Genomic DNA, 18,854 nt, shown 5'->3' on the forward strand with positions numbered 1-18,854 from the left:
TTGCCTTTTTCTCTGCTGCTGCACACAGAGTCGACATTTTCCTGGAGCTACCCGCGGCAACCACAAGACGTCTCCCTTTGAGTCTCTGCCAGTTCAGACCCTGTCAGCATGTATTCAAACTTGCGAAGGGAAGAAAGCGCTCTGCGGGGGCCTTTTATTTACGTCTTACTTGTGTAGAGCGTAGGATGGGGTAGAATGACCAAGCGGAGCATTTCCCACAGTGCCCCTCGCTAGTTCTTTGTGGCTATCTGGGTCGCTTGCTGACTCCCTTGTGTCTCACACCGCAGCCCACGTGGTCAGCCAACAAAACCTCTTTGGTGGAGCAGTCTGTAGACCAAGCTAGTTCTGGCACAGACATGGAGGGAGATGTGGAGAAACGCTCTCCACCCAAGAGCTAGATTTGAATCCTGTAGCTCCTTAAGAGTCCAACACGATTTTCGGGGTGCAAGCTTTTGAGAGCCAGTGCTGCCTTCTTACATGAAGCTGCCTTATACCGAATCAGCCCCTCGGTCCATCAAAGTCAGTATTGTCTACTCAGACCGGCAGCGGCTCTCCAGGGTCTCAGGCAGAGGTCTTTCCCATCACCTGCTCGCCTAGTCCCTTTAACTGGAGATGCCGGGGATTGAACCTGGGACCTTCTGCATGCCAAGCAGAGGCTCTACCACTGAGCCACAACCTCTCTTCTTCATCAGGGACCAAGGGAGCTTTCACTCTCGAGAGCTAATACCCGGAATAGCTTAGTGCTCTCTAAGGTGCTGCTGAACTCGGATGTAGCTGTTCAGCTGCAGACCCACACAGCCACCCTCTGAAACGCTCTTCACCCAAGATCTCACCCCAAGATTTCAGTCATTTTGATTGTTCTCTGTGTGCGTGGAAACACAGCTGCAAACTATGAACTGGCAGGAAAGAGGGGGCTGCAGAATGAGCCCTCAAGCTCGATTCAGAGTACTCCAGTGCTTACCTATGTTCATTTAGGCTGTGGCCAAGGTAAGGCTATGGTTTATTATCTGACACCCTGCTCGAATGTCACACCCAAAGGGATGGAGGCTGCTGAGAGCCAAATGACTAGGCACTAAAACCTTCCTATTAAAGCAAGAGGGGTTGAATGATCCGTGGTGGGGTTAGGGGGACACTCTCTCTGAAGCAGATTATAAATTCTTTGAACACGGAAGAATCTTTTCTGACCAGGAAGATACATTGCATGCAGAGCTAAGCTTTTACCTAGGGACTCAAGTTCACAAGGTTGGAAGAGACCACAAGGGCCATCGAGTCCAACCCCCTGCCATGCAGGATCCCACAATCAAAGCGCTCCCGACAGATGGCCATCCAGCCTCTGCTTAAAGACCTCCAAAGACGGGGACTCCACCACCCTCCGAGGCAGCGCATTCCAATGGGGACTCAATCTTATTCACGTGGTGAGCAACAATGCAGAGAAATCCCAACCATGAGAACTAAGGTAATCCTGAACTCCTGCAACCAAGATATACTAGCCTGTCCTATTTAAACATCAATTACAATAAATTCTGAGTGTAGGGAATAGGGACCTTTTCCACCTTTTCTTTGTACCCTTGCTCAGCCCCAGTGCTTGAACATACTGTGTATATTATTTTAATTTATTTATTACACTTTTTAGTATTTTGTCTGTTCTAAGCCGTTCTCTGGAAACCCATTATGCCAATTTGGTTTTGCTATTTAAAGTGTGGTAATGGGGAAGGGCAGTGGGTGAGCTCTCCATTCCTGGAGCGTGATAGCTTGAAATTGCAAAGTTGCAATAGGTTGCCCCCAAGCTGACTTGTAGGAGCGTAGCAGGAGCTGCAGCAACTAGGTGGAGCAGCTAAATGGCAAAGCAGGTACAGAGTGCTAGAGGTATGACTAAATTTAGTGAGAGATACTCTAAGAGTTGCTGTTGGCAGCAGTTATTATCTAGTAATTTTTTTATACTTCTGGAGGGAGAAGGAAGGGGAAGCATCACCAAGCAGACTTGGGATGGCCATGGGATTTTCTGACCTCCTGGGGGCTGAAGGAGCAGGAAGGGTTTGTGAGTCAGTTCCTTCAGAGGAGGTATTGGTGGCTGTACCAACGTTACAGTCCTTTGGTGACTCTGCAAATCCTGATCTTGAGCACAGCTGCCTTTGGGGATTGTTGTTTGGTTGGTATTAATGGGGTTTCAGCTTTGCAGTTTTTATATTTTAGCATGTGCGTGTGTAAGTTATATTGTTCTTAAAATAGTTACCCAGCAGAGCTTTTAGTGCAAATGGCAGGCAGGCTGTTGAATGGAAAAGCCCCCTCCCCCCATTCTTGTTAGGCACTTGGTGGTATCAGCAGTAGTCCAGCAGAGCCAGGAGCTGCAAGTGCCCCGTCGGCCAACCCAGAATCCCCCCCCCATTTAATTTAAGTGTGAGGGGCCAGCCCAGAGGCCTGAGGCTTCACCTGGGAAGAAGCAGCTCTGACCTGGTGCGCCCCTCTGGCCTCTGCTCTCCTCTGCTCAGCCCTGGTTCTTGTTCTGGAGTGCAGGAAATGAATCGCTCCGAAGCGGCCGTAGAGTCATTGCGGTGGCCTGAAAATAAATGAGCCGTGGTAGGCCATTGCGCCCACTCACAGAAAAAGTCATGCAGCAGAAGCAGCGGGAGGCACGGTCATGACCGTTCGGTAGCAGCAAGCCCTTTCCAGAGCCCTTTTTGTTCGGAAATGTAGCGGAGAACTCCAAAATGGGGGCATATTTGCATTGTGGGGAAAATCAGCCAGAACTCCCAGAGGGACGGTGCTGGACCTCGTGGATTTGCTCTGGGATGCTAAATTCCACCTTGTTGGTTTGCGGGGGGGGGGGGAGAGAATCACCTTAACTGCAGTCTGTTCTGAGTGCGGCCGAGCGTGGCAGGCCACTGCCGTGGGCTGTGGGGCGAGGGGGGATGGTTGGCCCTGGGGAAAGACCCCAAATGATGTTAGGCTATATTGTGTCGCCTTGTGAACTGGGTTTGTTTCCCCGCTCCAACACATGAAGCCCGCTGGGTGACCTTGGGCTAGTCACAGCTCTCTTAGAGCTCTCTCAGCCCCACCCACCTCACAGGGTGCCTGTTGTGGGGAGGGGGAGGGAAGGTGATTGTAAGCCGGTTTGATTCTGCCTTAAGTGGTAGAGAAAGTCGGCACATAAAAACCAACTCTTCTTCTTCTTGTGTTGTGAGCCATCCTGAGTCCTACTTTGGTGGGAGGAGGGTGGGATATCAAATAAAAAAAAGAGAATTTTAAAATCACTGCATTGGCTTCTCTCGCGTGGCTGCCATTTTGCCCCTTACGAGGCCACTAACTCTGTGCGTTTGCTTTCTCCCCCCCCCCCTCCTCCGCTGACCAGAATACGAGCATCCCTGGCTCTTCCCTTGACGGTGGCTGACTTCGCTTCGCTGGGAATCCAGCCTGGGCTGCTTGAGCCTGTGCCGACTAGGCAGGGAGGAGCTCCGATCTCTCCGCTGTGGGGCATGATGCGCGAGCGTCAGGGGGGCTGCTGATTATGTATGCTCGCAGAGGGATCCAACGTCCAGGCGACGAAATTGCTGCTCTGCTGGAGAACTCTCTCGTGGAACTCTTCGCCAGGCAGCTGCCCCAGAGGCCGAGAGGAGGCCACGTGCTTCTGGAGGAGGAGATGAAGAGGCTCCTGCAAGGCCCTGCCAGCGAGCTCGCCCTGAGCCGAAACCACCACCACCACCACCACCGGCTTTCTCCTGTGGAAACAGAAACAGAGGCGTTTGTCTGTGGGATCCAGGGGAAAGCCACCAGCACCTCCCTCTCTGTGGGTCGGGAGAGGAGCAGTGGGGTCAGGCCGGCGAGTGACGGTGAGATGAACTCTGTGGAGCTGAACTGGGAGGGGTTTGTCCCCGTGCCCGGCTCGCTGGTTCAGCACAACCCGTGTGAGCCAGGGAGGGCGTCTGCTCCGGATGGGGGTGCTCAAAGCGAAAGCCCCCAGGGGCAGGGCATCACTGCTCTGAGCCTCCACCCAGGCTGGAGGGGGGCTGCTGACGAGAGAGGGGGCCCGGCCCCCCCTAGCAAGCCTCCCGCGGACACCTCCTGCAGCCCCGGGCCAAGAGACCGCTCCGCTGACGTGATCGAGTACATCGTGAAAGAGCTGCGAGGGATCAGCCGCATCCAGACGGAGATTGCCGAGCTCCAGCAGCACCTCACCCTGATCAAGGGCTCCGTGGACGAAGTCTCCAGCTGTGTCGACACTGTGCTGAGCGAGATCGAGGGCCTGCAGAGCAACTGCGGCCCTCCCAGCAAAGCCTCGCTGGGGTGGAAGACCAGAGCCCCCGTCAAGGAGCCCGTCCTGTACTTTTACGGCATCCCTGAGCAAGAGGGGGAGAACACGAAGGAGCTGGTCTGTAGCTTCTTGTCCGAGTACCACTGTTTCAACGGCATTCGGTGTGGCGACTACATCAAGGATGCTTCCAGAGTCGGCACGGCTACGAGCAAGCTGTCAGCCCCACGCCCTGCAGTTGTGAGACTCAAGAATACTGAACAGAGGGACTTTATTCTCCGGAAATCAATTGTCCTTCAAAGTGCGGGCGTCACCGTGGTTGCCGGTGGTGAGCAAAGCCCCCAGAAAGGCCAGGGGGGTCTTGGAGCACACCTGGACCCTTCAGCATCTTCTAACCAGAATCAAAAGAATGGGGGGTCTCTGAGCTTTCGGGAGGAAGTGGTAAGAACTGAGGGAGATGGTCAGCTCCAAATTGACTCTTGCCAGGTTCAGGATGGGAGAGCGAGCCAAGCAGTTCAATGCACGGGGGACAGTCCTCATTGTCTCCCCCCATCCACCCTAGCTGCCAAGAGTAACTTGATTGCAGAACTTGAAGAAAAAGTGGGGAGGGTTGTGCAAATAATCAGCGGCAATGATCAGACTTTGAAGCAGGGAAGCCCTCCCACCGGTGTCCCTGATGCACCCCCCCAGCCAAAAGGTGGTCCTGAGCCTAGGCACCACACAAGGAATTCTTGGCCATCCCCGGAGTGCTTGGATCTTGCAGGCCAGGCGAGAGGGCCTGCCCCAGAGGCTGAGAATGCCGCAAAGGACAGCCCCTCCACTTTGGAAGGAGACAAAGCTGGAGGCCAGACTCCCGGGGGAAGCGAGACCGACTGCGATGTCACCACCCTGGAGCTCCTCAGTCCGGAGCAGGTCAGCTTTGTGGACGAGGCCCCGGTGGCTGTGATAACTCCAGGCTACGATGGTGCGGTGCATAAATTGGTCAGTACTAGTGAGGCTGTCAAAGACATGGTCCAGATAGATCTGAACGAGCAGGACCCGACCGATCAGGTCTTCAGGGACGTCTTAGAAAACTCGCAGTACTTCCTTGAGCATTCTCGGGACAGCGTCGACCTCGTAGACATGAGGTTCTACACCAACAAACTGGGGAAAGCACTGAATCACTTCCGGTCTGCTTTGCAGGTGGTGTTCCACAAGTTGGAAACCGGCGACCCCGACGCCCTCCTTGAAGGAGACAAGAGCTTCCATGTGGGCCCTGAGCCGGCACCTGCGCTCCGTAGCTTGAGCGCAGACGGCAGCCTGGAGAATGTGGCGGAGAGCCCCCCCAGCCAGTCCTCCGAGAGCCAGGTGAACGTTGCTGTGATCAGTGAGAGCGTGGGTTCCGTGCAGAGGGCTCTTCCTGTTGCTCCGCTGCCCCTTGAAGAGGCTCTGGATTCTGACCCAGTGGACGTTCTGGATTCTGAGAGCGCTACTGGGCAGCCCCTTTCTTTTGAGGAGGCCCAACAAATCCCCAGTTCCAACCCTGAACAGCCAAGCGAGTGCCGGCCGATGACCCTTGAGAAGGTGTGTGCCGAGACTATCTACCTAAACAAATGCATCAACAACTTCAAAAATGTCCTGCGGGAAAAGCGGCAAATGCGCCGGAAGCTCTTGAAGGACCTGGCCCAGGAGGCCAGCTGGACTTCCTCTGCTGAGGAACTGCATTCAGGTACATGGCAGGGCCGGAGAAGGTTTCCTTGTGAAAAGCTGGTCTGTTCTGGCCAGGTGGGTGAGCAGAGGCAGAACAGCCCCTGAGCACTGGGGCCTGGGAGCAGCTATTTGATGTGGGGTTGCTGCTGCTGCTGCACCCCAAACAAATGTGTTCCTGGAATTGTTGCCAAACGCTGCTTTGGGGGAGCATCCCATGTTCTCCAACCTCTTTGTTCCTCTCCAAGGAAGCTGGCCTCCTATTTTCTGGATGTTATGGAAGTATGATGGAAAAAGTTTTGCTGTACACCTGGCAGGCTTAGAGGTGGTGTAAGTTGGGGTCTTTCCTGTGAGGAATCTCCAGAGAGGTGAGCAATTGAGGAGAAGGGGAGGCAAATGATGGAGAAATGGCTGCATCCTCTCCTAACACAGCAGGGTGATTCGGCTGCCTTCAGGCACTAGAGGTGGGATTTGCTGCTCTGCTCCCTGAGGGTGTGCTGGGCCTCAGCAGTCTGGCCATTTCATGTGAGGGCCGGGGGCTTCCTCAGCCCCCCACCCTCCCCGTCACGCCTTCCCACTAGCAGGAACCGAGCTGCTGTTGGGGATGGGATGGGTTGCCAGTGGCCAGTAAGGCCCTGCTAGCAAACAGCTGTGCTGGTTTCCGGGCTGCCATTACAGAGGAAGTGGGGGTGGGTAGGGTGAGAACAGGAACCTGGGGCGATTTCTGAGGCTTTCCCCCTCCCCGCCCAACTCACACCAAGGTCTTCCTTTCTCAGCACAAAGGACAAATAAGGTTATTGTCTCTTTTGTAGAAGCCCCCAGTGCCCCAGTGGGTTGGTGGATACACGGAGGAGAGGAGCAAGATGTGGGTCATTTGCAGCCAGGGACAGCAGACGTCTGCATTGGAGCAGCCCCACTTTCCCGCACCCACCCCTGGGCCGAGCTGAGGAGGTGTTTCTGCCAGAGAGAGAGAGGAAAAAGGGTCCTCTTAGGAACTCCTTAAGCACGGGCATCTCGGCCCACTGAAAGGGGGTTTGCTTCTCTCTCAGGGTGTTTCCCTCCATCTCCTCCCAGCGTGTGTGTCTCTGTGTGTGTTATCTGCTTTGAACAGGGGAGTCGGGGGCAGCAAGTCCCAACAGTGTGCAGGTTTTGGGCTTCCCACTGGGTTTTGGAAGCTGTCTGGGTCTTGCTGCTTCTGTTGTGGGTGGCCTCCTCCCCAGCGAGAGCAGAGATGGAGAAGGAAGGAAGGCCCTTCTCATCCAGGCCACACCTGTAGCCTCTTGTGCTGCCTCATTGCTTCCCAAAGTGGTCATATTGCTAAACATGGTATATGCTCACTTTTGGAGGCTGAGCAGATCACGTGGACTTTTGTTGCTTGGCCAAGGGCTTCATGGGTGACAAGGAAGGTGGCTGCCTATGTTTTCTGGAGCAGCCTTTCGATCAAGGGAGATGTGGGAAATGCGCAGCGGCCATGAGTGGCCAAGACCCCTGGCCTTGGCAGGCAACGCCCTCCCCACCTGGGCTCTGTAGCACCAAGACAGGTTTTGAGGAGTGACTCGCCTCCCTTGCAGCATCCAACCCAAGTTCCCATGACTCGCGTTGACTCTCCGTTGGGGAGAAAGTAGGAGATAAATCCATTGGATTGTGTGGCTGAAGGTGTGGCAGGTGTGTGGGTCACACAAAAAGCATTAGGTGGTGAGGAGCAGCAGCAGTGTTGAGATGAGCATCGTTGTAAGGGGGTGAGGATACTATCCTTCTGGCTGTAGGTAGAAACTCCCCCCTCCCAGCCATTCTGTGGCTAGGGAATATCATGAGGTATTTGATTCCAGCTGTTGTACAAATTAACGTGCCACAGTTCAAGTGAAAGACGTCAGGTTTGCTGATTTGTTTGGAAGCAAACTAGTTTAATTACCGTCAGGCCTTAACCTTCAGCATTAACCCGAGTCTCCCTCTGAACCAGGGATTGATCAACGGTAGCTTCTGATTGCGAAGAGCAGCTCAGCTTTTGATGTCTTTTTCATAAATGCAAACCCCCAGGAATAGATGTTGGGGAGTGCAGCCTTGTCAGGCACCTGTAAGGGGAGACCCTTGCCCAGCTTCCCGCCCCCCCCCCAAACATGTTCTTGTGTCTCTTTGATTGCAACTGCCTGTGGATTAAAAGAGCAGCGGCGTGGCCTCCTCGTACCTTTAGGGAGAAGTTTAATTTCCGCTCTGGAGGTGACTTGATGCCGTCCACACTGAGACTTCTGTCCTCGGTGCATCTTGTTGCTCAAGTGTGCATGATTTACAGTAAGAAAAGGGGGACAACACAAAAAGCTTTAGAAGTCTTTTGGCCTTTGGGGCCTGGCTGCGTCGCCAGTCACGGATGGCAGCTGCTCTGTCCCTGCTGCTGTCCTTTCAGGAATCAGGTCACCTGCCAGCCCCTCTCCCACCTTCGGGGCACCCCACGCCAGCAGCCTCAGACAAACCGAGGCAGCAAAAGCAGCATCCATCTGTGCGTCTGGCTCTGGCTTTGGATGCTCAGCTTGGTCACGGCTCAGTCCCTGAACCCTTGCGAGGTTTCCTTTCTGGGCTGAGACATTAGCTCTCTGTTTTAAAAGTCACACACATTGCGTTCCTCTGCCTCTTAGTGACAGAGCGTTGCACTGGGAGCTTGGGTTTTTAGAAAGCAGCATGGGTTGATAATGACTATTATCCAGTCCCTACCCTTTGCGGCTCCCTTCAAACAGAGCAGAGCTTCCCTTCTGAGCTGAGGTGTGGGTGCTGCTGAGCTGCTGCCTTGTAGGAGAGGGGAGGAGGACGCAAAGGGGAGAGATGTCCAAAGATGCCCCAACAAGAACCAGGGAGTAGGGAAGCTCAATTCGGGCACCGTGTGTCTGGAATGCTGGCCTGGGTTTTTTTCCTTCCGGGGCTGAAATTTATTTACCTTTTAGGAGGATCTCTTGCTGTGCTAGTGGCCACTCAAATGCCTTTCATTCCTGAAGAAAAATAGAGGTGACAGATTTGCAAAAAGCTTCGTATAGTTTCTGTCCCAGTTAGTGGGGACAGCTTTCCTGGGCTGGGGATGAAGGCCTCCTGAGAGCGTTTCCTCTGCCTGGTGGCCATCAGGCTGATGCCCAGGACACGAAGGGGGAGCCTCTTCCTCTCCACAGATTCAGCTTTTTCAGGGCTGTCCTGCCCGGGGCTCAGTCTTGTGCCACTCTCGACCTGCTTTGGCTTGTTCTGGGACCTACTTTTGAGTCCCTCCAGACTCTCCCGAGCGTCTGGCTGGGGAGGAGTGTTGGCTCATACTTAGACTGTAGGAGAGAGATTTTTAAAAATTGTCCAAGACCTTCATTTTGAGGCCAAGGAAAACTCTCACCCAAGTTTCTTCGCTGAAAATCTAGTTCCAGTCATAGTGTTGCTTTCCTTCTTGCATGATGGGAGAATTTGGTGTTCTTTTTTTTTTAACTATGAAGCCAATAAATGAATGAATGAATGAATGAAAGAAAGAAAGAAAGAAAGAAAGAAAGAAAGAAAGAAAGAAAGAAAGAAAGAAAGAAAGAAAGAAAGAAAGAAAGAAATGGAGGTGCTGTTACCATCTCTCTGTGGGGCCTTTCCGAGTGCCCGGCACTCCCCAGCGCACCTGGAGGACCAGAGGCCCCTTGAGGGTGCCGGCAGGGTGAATGCTGCCACGTTGGGGCCCCTGTGGCGGGCCTGTGGAGCGGGTGGTGTTTCTCTTTCTTTTTAAGAGGGTTTCTTGTCCTGGTGTGTCTGTATTGAACTCTTCGACGTGCTGGTTCATGCTGAGGAAATGAAATGAGAGTTCTTAGGTCCAGTGAAAGGAGAACCAAAATCTGTTTTCGGAACGACAAATTCACGGCGATCCTGCTTGTGGCCTCTGTACAAAAGTGGGGGGGGGGGGCCCTCCGTCAAGCGAAGGAGGCCTTTCCCCTTTCCAAACTGGGCCGTCCGCGCCTGAAATCTCCCCCCTCTAACGTTGTTCCTCTCCTTCCTCTCTTTTTTTGTGTTTTTCTCCTTTGCAGAAGGAAGTAGAGGAGAACTTCAGGTTATCTACTCTCCATTCTAACCAGTGTGTCTCCTCCTTTGACACTCCAGTGTGTTGTTTCTTTTTTGCATGCCCTGTTGAAGTGTCACCTGGCTGCTTTGGCTGAGGCTTGGAAAGCCCCCTCTCCCTCCCCCTCCCCAACTTCAGCATGTGTCAGTTTGGGGAGGAATGGCTGGTCTTGTAGTTGCACTAAGAGGAGTCTGTTCAGTGCGGGTGACTTTTATAATGGAGCGGTGGAGTCCTACTTCTCAGCGGCAAACCCAGCAAGCGCTCTGCCCCGCATTCCCGGTGAGGATACCCGGGCCGCTGCCTGCCAGGAGGGAGCCCACCTGAGGGTACCACGGCTTCTCCTCCGGCCGCCTTTCTGGACAGAAAACCCTCAGCCCAGGCCTCCGGGGGTGGTGGTGGTGGTGCAGAGTCACACCCTTCCTTTGTTCTAAGGAGTCCTTCTTCCTTACAGCTGGGCTTGGAGAGAGGTGCTGGTTTGAAGAGTGAAGAAACTGGTATTGGAGAAGCAGGGCTTCCTGGGCAAGTGGGAATGCTCATTTGTTTTCCCCCAACATGATTCCCCCCCCCCTAAAATCTGGTAAATCTGGCAGCAGAGGAGTGACAAACTAAACTACAAGGCTGTGAAAGCACAGGTTATTTAATATATATATATATATTGCTACACATTCCTTAGCAACAGAGTACTTGCACAGTTTGGTATCATTCGTTTGAGAGCCAGTGTGCTGTAGTGGTTAAGAGTGGCGGACTCTAATCTGGAGATCCGGGTTCGATCCCCCACTCCCCCACATGAAGCCTGCTGGGTGACCCGGGGCCAGTCACGGATCTCCCTGAACCCTCTCAGCCCCCGTAGAGGCAGGCAACGGCAGGACCACCCCCAAAAACCCTCTCTGGGGTCGTCTTTCATCAGCTGTGACCTGGCAGCCCTTTCCGCCACCATCGTAAGTGTGCCCTGACCTGGATGGTCCAGACTAGCCTGATCTCGTCAGATCTCAGAAGCTAAGCAGTGTCGGCCCCGGATAGTATTTGGATGGGAGACCACCAAGGAATACCAGGGTCAATACACAGAAGCAGGCAACGGCAAACCGGCTCTGAATGTCTCTTGCCCTGAAAACCTTACCAGGTCAGCAGAGGTTGGCTGAGACTTGATTGGGAGGGAAACATTAGTTTAATTGCTTCAGTGTGCAGATTTCAAAGAGGTCAGCCTGTGCATTCAGGGCCACCCCATTTCAGGAGAGTATTTAAGTGTCAGAGGGCTAACCAGGGAGCCTCAGGGGCATCTGGGGGGTGAGGGGGGGGGAGGTGCAGTTTGTACAAACTCTGCCTTTGCCCCAGGCCAGGCCTTGTCCACTGATGGGAGAGGACATGAGTGGGAGCCCCAGCACCTCTCAGTAGGAAAGTAAGCAACACCACATGCGGTGTGTACTGGAATACACGCATTTGGCCAAGGAACGCATGCACGTACTGCCAAATATCAAAAAACAACAAATGTGTCAGACCTATGAAAGTATCAGGGAATGCTTCTGGTTGAATGTGGGGTTGTTTCTTTTTTTGAGAACATGCATTCTGCCTTTCCAACACACATCTTGTTTCCCTAAAATCTGAAAGAGCTGATTATTCAGCCACATGGACAAAGATAAGGACCTAATTGGAGCCGAGCCTGAAACAGAAATTATCATTGGAAGAACCCGTGTTCATAACTCACTCCTGCAAATGGTGGCCTTTGAACATGTGCAGAGTAATTGCAACCACTTAAATTAGGGTTAGGTAGAACATCCTCAAGGTTATGGGAAGGGGGAGGAACACCTTCAGAAGCCCCTCTCCCCGTTTCATTTGGGAAGGTCACTGATCAGCCTTTTCCCAAATGGCACAACGGCAGCTCAGGAAGTGGCCAAATCAATATCACAGTTAATTTATGCTAATTTCTGATGTTTTAATTCTGTAGAAACTTTGTGAATGTTAAACGTGTGCAGTACATGTTTATACAATCTTATCAATTATTTAACCATGTTTGATGTTGATATAGGAGAAAGCTTTATTTTGCATTAGTGGTAAAGGTGTCTTTTAATATTAGATTGAATATTGATGGACTTGAGTGTCAAAGTGCATTTGTGGTTTCTTGATAAGGAGTGCTTATACGTGTTATGGTAATTTTGACATTTATTTGGCTTAAAGCCTATTTGTTTTATCCAGATTTTCATGGGGATCCAAACAAACTTGCGAAGTGATTTTAATCACAGAGCTTGGTAGCCTCACAAATGCCAACGCAGAGCCCTGTGGTCGTCACACAGAGTACAGCTAAGCCCCTTCCGGAGAGGAAAGCCCCCCCCCCGCCATTTCTTGGATTTAGAAAGGCTCAGGGTTTCCCCCCCCTCCCTTCTCTGGCAGCTGTTCCCCCCCCTCCCCGCTTTCATCTTCCTTTACTGCAAGAGCTCCTTTCTCAGTAGTTTTTGTCTGTGGTCTGTCAGGCTGGGGGCACAGGGAGGTTTTCCTGGCCCTCCTCCCCGCCACACCCATTTCCAGGGGTTTGCGCTTCCTTCTCGCCACTCCTGTCAGTAGACAGGAGCATGTAGCTTGAAGCATCCCTGCTTCTTCGGTCAGACTGGCAGCCCGGCATCCCTCCCAGCCTTGCCTCGGCTCTGTTCAGCTGCAGGACTCTAAACCAAGAAGTCTCTTCTCCCCCCCCCCCGCCCCGCACCTAGAGATGAAACCCCAATTGCATGGGCTCACATTTTGTCGGACTGTGATGGCTCTGCTTTCTGCCAGGGCTGCTCCCTGTCTTAGGGCTCCCTTGAATCCCTCCTGCACCTGCCGTGCTTTCTGTCTGCCCGCTAGCCTTGCCTCTGGATCCCCCTGGATCGTGCCCCAACCCCTGCCCTCACTGAGAGGCCTGCATGAATTGTCTCTGACTTGCTGGGTGACCCGTTTGCGGTGTTCTGCTGTTTGGGGATTCTCGGGCACGCATATCTGTAGATGCGGGGGGGGGGGGGAGGTTAAATGCAAATTCCTCCCCTCTGAGCAAAATCCGTCTTGGCTCGCCCTGGCAAACTGCATGCATCTCCCTTTTGCTCTTTCTGTATGAAGAGCCGTTTCTGTCATGGCACCCTGAGTCACTGAGACTGTTTTTAGCTTCTGGCTCTTGCAGAGAGAAGATCGCGCCTTCATTCTTACACCGAAGGGTGGGTTTTGCATCCTTCTCTCTGGGTGGCCAAGGGCAAGGTGGTGAAGCAACAGCGGCCGGTTCTGCTTTATGCTGCTTGGGAACTGGCCGCTGCGTGTGGACAAAATCCCAGGCTTGATGGGATCCCACGTGGCTCCTCTTGTGTTCTTATGTTCTGTTTTCCAGCTTTTTAGTGTGAAAAGCAGACAGACTGTGCCGGGGGGCACCTTTGCTTCACAGAGGGGGTTGGTGGGTCGGTGGGGGGTGTGTGTTCATTCTAAACAAGCCACATTGGGCATGGTCAGAAAGAGGCTTACAGCTGTGATTTAACCCCTGAGCAATTCCAGCCCCCAGCTGGCTCCTCTTGCCTCGGTCAGTGCAGCCCTCCACAGGCCTCAGGGACCCTGAGCCCAGAAATGGGTGCTGCCGTTTGGGCGATCTCTGTCCCCTGCTGATGTGTGGCTCCCGTGCAGGCAGGTGGCCGGCTGCACCTCTGGGCTCTCCAGTTCTCCACTGCTTGTTCAGTCTCCATGTTGGTTGTGCGGCAGGCGCTAATCTGGGAGCATTTTTGGGAATTTCAAAGTGAAGAGAGACTTGGAGCAGCTTCTTGCCAGTTTGGTGTCTGGAAAGGAAGGGGTGGTTCTGCAAGAGGGGCACACTGAACAGGCTCTTTGGGTCTTCCTCATGTGTGTGTGTGTGTGTGTGTGTGTGTGCCCCACTCAGTCTTGAGGTGCCACCGACTGCTGAGTGCCCACCCGCATCTTCCTGCATGATCCACCCTCCGTTTTCATGCCCCTTCCTCCGTTCTGAACGTGGCGGCTGGTTTTTCCTGGGTCCCACAAGCTCACTTCATTTTCTCTTGTCTTCCTTTGATGTTTCCAGGGTCAGGATGACGACAGCCTGCCAAAGTCACCGTGGCTCAAAGCCGGGTAAGTGGTCCTCGAGGACATGCGCTCACTTTCCCTCTTGGGTGGGGCAAAACTTGGCAAAGGTTTTAAAGCTGCGACGGCCCCTCCCTGGGGCCAGGCGGCTTCCGCTCTGGGGTCCGGGGGCTGCCGCCTCCTTCTCCTGCTGGGCCCAGCCTAGGCTGTGCTGTGCTGAGTTCCATGGAGCCCTTGGGCATGAGGAGCCAATACATGGAGCAAACCGGTTTGCACAGCCGGCAGCCTAGTCCCGGAGCCTCCCGGCCTCCCCACACGGGGCTGCAGCAATGCAGGAGAGATGGAGCCCCTTCCCAGCATGTCTCTGTGGGACCGCCAGCTTTCCTCTACTGGAGCCTGTGCCCCTGGCGAAGCTGGACATTACACCTGAACACCTGAACACCTGAAGCTGCCTTATACTGAACCAGACCCTTGGTCCATCAGAGTCAGTATCGTCTACTCAGACCGGCAGCAGCTCTCCAGGGTCTCAGGCAGGGGTCTTTCACATTACCTACTTGCCCGGTCCCTTTAACTGGAGATGCTGCTGGGGATTGAACCTGGGACCTTCTGCATGCCGAGCAGATGCTCTGCCACTGAGCCATTCCCCCACCCCATTCCGCCACCCCTACATGAAGCTGCCTTCTACTGAACCAGACCCTTGGTCCATCAGCGTCAGTATTGTCTACTCAGACTGGCAGCTGCTCTCCAGGGTCTCAGGCAGGGGTCTTTCACATCACCTACTTGCCCGGTCCCTTTAACTGGAGATGCTGCTGGGGATTGAACCTGGGACCTTCTGCATGCCGAGCAGATGCTCTACCACTGAGCCATTCCTCCACCCCATTCCGCCACCCCTACATGAAGCTAACTTATACTGAATCAGACCCTTGGTCCATCAAAATCAGTATTGTCTGCTCAGACTGGCAGCTGCTCTCCAGGGTCTCAGGCAGGGGTCTTTCACATCACCTACTTGCCTAGTGCCCTGACCTGGATGGCCCAGGCTAGCCTGATCTCATCAGATCTCAGAAGCTAAGCAGGGTCAGCCCTGGTTAGTATTTGGATGGGAGACCACCAAGGAACACAATGGTTGCTGTGCAGAGGAAGGCACTGGCAAACCACCTCTCTTGCCATGAAAACCCCAAAAAAGGGGTCGCCATAAGTCGGCTGCGAGTTGACGGCACTTTACACACACACACAAACACATACACGCCTAGTCCCTTTAAGTGGAGATGTCTCCGGGGATTGAACCTGGGACCTTCAGCATGTTAAGCAGAGGCTCCACCACTGAGCCATGGCCCCTCCCCAACAGCGGCACTCTGGGGCTCCTTGGCAGGGACAGGGGGGCTCTGCTTCTGTTGGTGGCCCAGAGGACTGCTTCCGAAGCGCCCCCAAAGGCTGCCCTTTTGGCCGCTGCAGAGGCTTCGCAGGCGGGAGCGGTGCAGGCAGCGGCCCGGGAGTGCAGCGCTTCTGCTGCGATGGGCCCTGGCTGAGCGTGGAGCCGCAAGAATTCCCTCCAGGGGTCCGTCCCCTTGGGCTGCGGGGAGTCCGGCTCGGGGCTTCAGCCGGGGGCTGCCTCTTGGCCTCGGGAGTCGGGCCTCTCTACGTGGCTGCCCCCCCCCCCTGTGCCAGCCGCGGCAACGGGAGCTGGGAAGTCCTGGCGGAGTGTGAAGTCAGGCTGTTTCTGGAGGGAGGGCGGCGGCAGCGCTTGCCGGTTTCCCAGGAGGAATTGAAGTCTTGCCAGGCGGGGAACGGGAAGGCACCATTTCCCATGCTGTTTGATTTTAAATGTGTTCGTATATTTGATTACAGCCATATGGCTTTGATCTGTAACATTTGAATTCTGCCGTCTTCTAGAGGCGTGTGTGCAGTTGCAGCCGCACTGGTGGTGGGGGGAGTGGGGGGCAGGGAGCGCGTCTTGGAATTGCTGCCCGGGCCTCTGGCGTGCTGCATCTCAATCAGACTTCCAGACAATGAATTAGGCAAAACTAATCAGACAGGAAATTAGATGGGAGGAGGAGGCTGTGAACGTTGACAGCTCTCGGTGGCTTTGGTATCCTTCCCCAGGAGGCTGTGCCAGGCGGCATCTCCTGCCACACCTGTAGACCCCCAGTGCTGCCTAGCAACCCCCTGGCAGCGAAGGGAGCCTGGAATGCCACCTCCGAGGCGGCCAGCATCCTGGCAGTTGGCAGTGCTGGTGGAAGTAAGGCCGCCTTTTCTGCTGCCTCTTTGCAGAAGTTTGTACCCAGGCTGCCTGCCTGGCTTGAAAGAGGAGCAGCAAACGTACCCCAGCATGCTTCTCTTTGGCCAAACCAGCTGTATGTATTGAGTGGCCTCAGCCTGTGCTAGCCGTGATTTTGTCTTGGTCCTTGTGTATGTGCGGTGGGGGGGGGGGACGGTCATTGTTGCAGGCAGTCGCCTTGCAAAATAGCCCCGGGATGCTTTGCCAGGGGGAGGAAGTGGTGGGTGGGGCGGGGCAGGGAGAGGACTGAAGAGAAGACGGGGGGCCTGCCCACACACTCCTCCTGCCCTGGACCAAGAGAAGTTGGTCTCCTTTTCCTCTTGAACCTATAAAGCTGTAAAGCTTCTACTGAATCAGAGCCTTGGTCCACCCAGGTTAATACTGTCTACTCAGACGGCAGTGGGTCTCCAGGGGCCCAGGCAGAGGAGGGTCTTTCACATCACCTCCTGCCTGATCTCTTTAAGTGGAGACGATGGGGATTGAACCTGGGACCTTTTGCCTGCCAAGCAGAGGCTCTACCGCTGAGCCACGGTTCCTCCCCTCGGCTGCTTGTTGGCTTGAGCTGGTCCCTGAGGCCTCACTTAGGGTTCCTGTTGTTCATCGTGCGCTTCGATGCTCACTTCATGGGTGCATGTCCTTTGGGACATGAGCACTTGGTGGGAAAATGGCAAAAGAAGGCTTGTTGTCCCTGGGCGATTGCAGGAGGGAGCTGGGGCGGGGGGAGGCACACTGGATGAGACAGCAGGTAAGGTGGATCCAGAGGGAACTGGCTGTGCTGAGGAGTGGGCAAGGGTGGCGACAGCGTGCCCTGCCTCCCGTCCCTGAACTGAGCAGAAGCTTTCTGGCCCTGATCCTTGCTGTTCCTTCTGCGCAGCCTTTGGGAGTGAGCATTAGCCCCACGCAAGCCAATTATCCCGTCTGTTCATCTCCGATCCCACTGCTCACGTTTTACCAAACATCTGCACGCATCAGTATGACAAGGCACCATTAAAGCTGGCCAGCCGTCTCCCGAGAGCAGCCGACGTCCGACACAGCGCGGCTGACACGCTCCCCCGGGGACCATCCAGGGTGAAGCAACCTCCCCCACTGCCACATTTAATGCTTCAGCTTCTCCCCACAACATTCTTCACCTGCAGCCAGGCAGTAGGGGGGTGGCAGAGATCAATTCCAGGGCAGAGGGATGCCCCTCTGTTCCTTGCTCCCCAGAATTACAGCCTGCCTCGCTGCTGATTTGCCTTCAGTGTGGCAGCGTGATGTAGTGGTTAAGAGTGGTGGTTTGGAGCTGCGGAGGCTAATCTTGAGAACCGGGTTGGTTTCCCCACTCCTATGCACGAAGCCAGCTGTGTGACCTTGGGCCAGTCACAGCTCTCTTGGACCTCTCTCAGCCCCACCAACTTCACAGGGTGTCTGTTGTGGGGAGGGGAAGGGAAGGTGATTGTAAGCTGGTTTGATTCTTCCTTAAGTGATAGAGAAAGTTGGCATATAAAAACCATCTCCTCCTCCTCCTCTTCTTTTTCTTCTTCTTGTCCCTCTGACCTGTGGAACGATCTGCAATGCCCCGAGACTCCTCTCTCTTCCCCTGTGAGAGGGTGCCAAGGATGAATCCACGTTCATTTAGCTCTGCAATGGGGGGAGGGAGATGCTGGCAAGGCTTTTCCTGGGGGGTGGCCCCTGGTTGCTGGTTGGCCTGAGACAGGAGCTCAGCGCCCCTGGCATGTTGTCATCTGTCTTGGTAGTCTGGTTCAGCTCAGAAGGGATTTCCCCGTGGTCCCTCTGCCACAGTGGAACAGCTGGAGGGCTTTTGTTTCAGCCTCCCTTGACAAGAGGAAGGCTCGGTGCACAGCTTGTTAACTCAAACATGGGAAGCTGCCTTCTCTGGCGTGAGAGCCGCAGCCTGTCAGGGTCCGTCTTGTCTCCTGGGACTGGCTGCGGCTCTCCAGGGTCTCAGACAGAGAAAGGGTCTTTCACATCATCATCTGCCTGGGCCTTTAACTGGAGATGCCAGGGATTGAACCTGGTGTAGCATCAGACTGATTCCCTTGCAACACTTTGAGAGATTTTGGACCCAGAATTCCTCTGTTTCTGAAACAATTGCAGCTTCACATCCCTCTTAGTTTTATCATGCCGGAAAAAGTTATTACCCCTTCCAGCTTTTGATAATACCATATAATCTTTTGGACCGTGAGCCCTGTTTTCCCTCTTAGTTGAGCAACCAGCAATTGACCAGAACACCTGTTGAATCTTTTTATCTTTTATTAATTAGATTCTTTTTATTAAGCAAGACATTATACAATAAAGACATAACATAATTATACCTACACAAAATGTGGATATGCAGACTATTATAATTAGAGTTCCTAACATTATTAATACGTAACAAAATTGATTATAACATTTAAAACAAATGTAGTACAGATCACATGAAGCGGCCATTCTACTGAATCAGACCTCTAGTCCATCAAGATCAGTATTGCCTACACATACTGGCAGCGGCTCTCCAGCGGCACAGTCAGTCTGCGAAGACATGAAGCTGTAATGAGAGATTCCCCCCA

General features: G+C 53.9%; 1 protein-coding gene across 2 annotated transcripts in view; it reads left to right on the plus strand.

Annotated features, from left to right (window-relative positions):
• Positions 1-18,854, plus strand: part of UNC13B (unc-13 homolog B) — a 113,687-nt gene that overhangs the window by 27,163 nt on the left and 67,670 nt on the right. The window contains exons 1-2 of one of the 2 annotated variants that reach the window (XM_056848081.1): positions 5,931-5,954; positions 14,029-14,075. The gene's annotated coding sequence lies outside the window, so the exon portion shown is untranslated. Of the gene's footprint in view, positions 1-5,930; positions 5,955-14,028; positions 14,076-18,854 lie in introns of those variants that run through there. The other variant, XM_056848080.1, reaches the window with a different exon arrangement.

The sequence above is a fragment of the Euleptes europaea genome, chromosome 4, assembly GCF_029931775.1.
Source record: "Euleptes europaea isolate rEulEur1 chromosome 4, rEulEur1.hap1, whole genome shotgun sequence".
Classification (NCBI taxonomy): Eukaryota; Metazoa; Chordata; class Lepidosauria; order Squamata; family Sphaerodactylidae; genus Euleptes; species Euleptes europaea.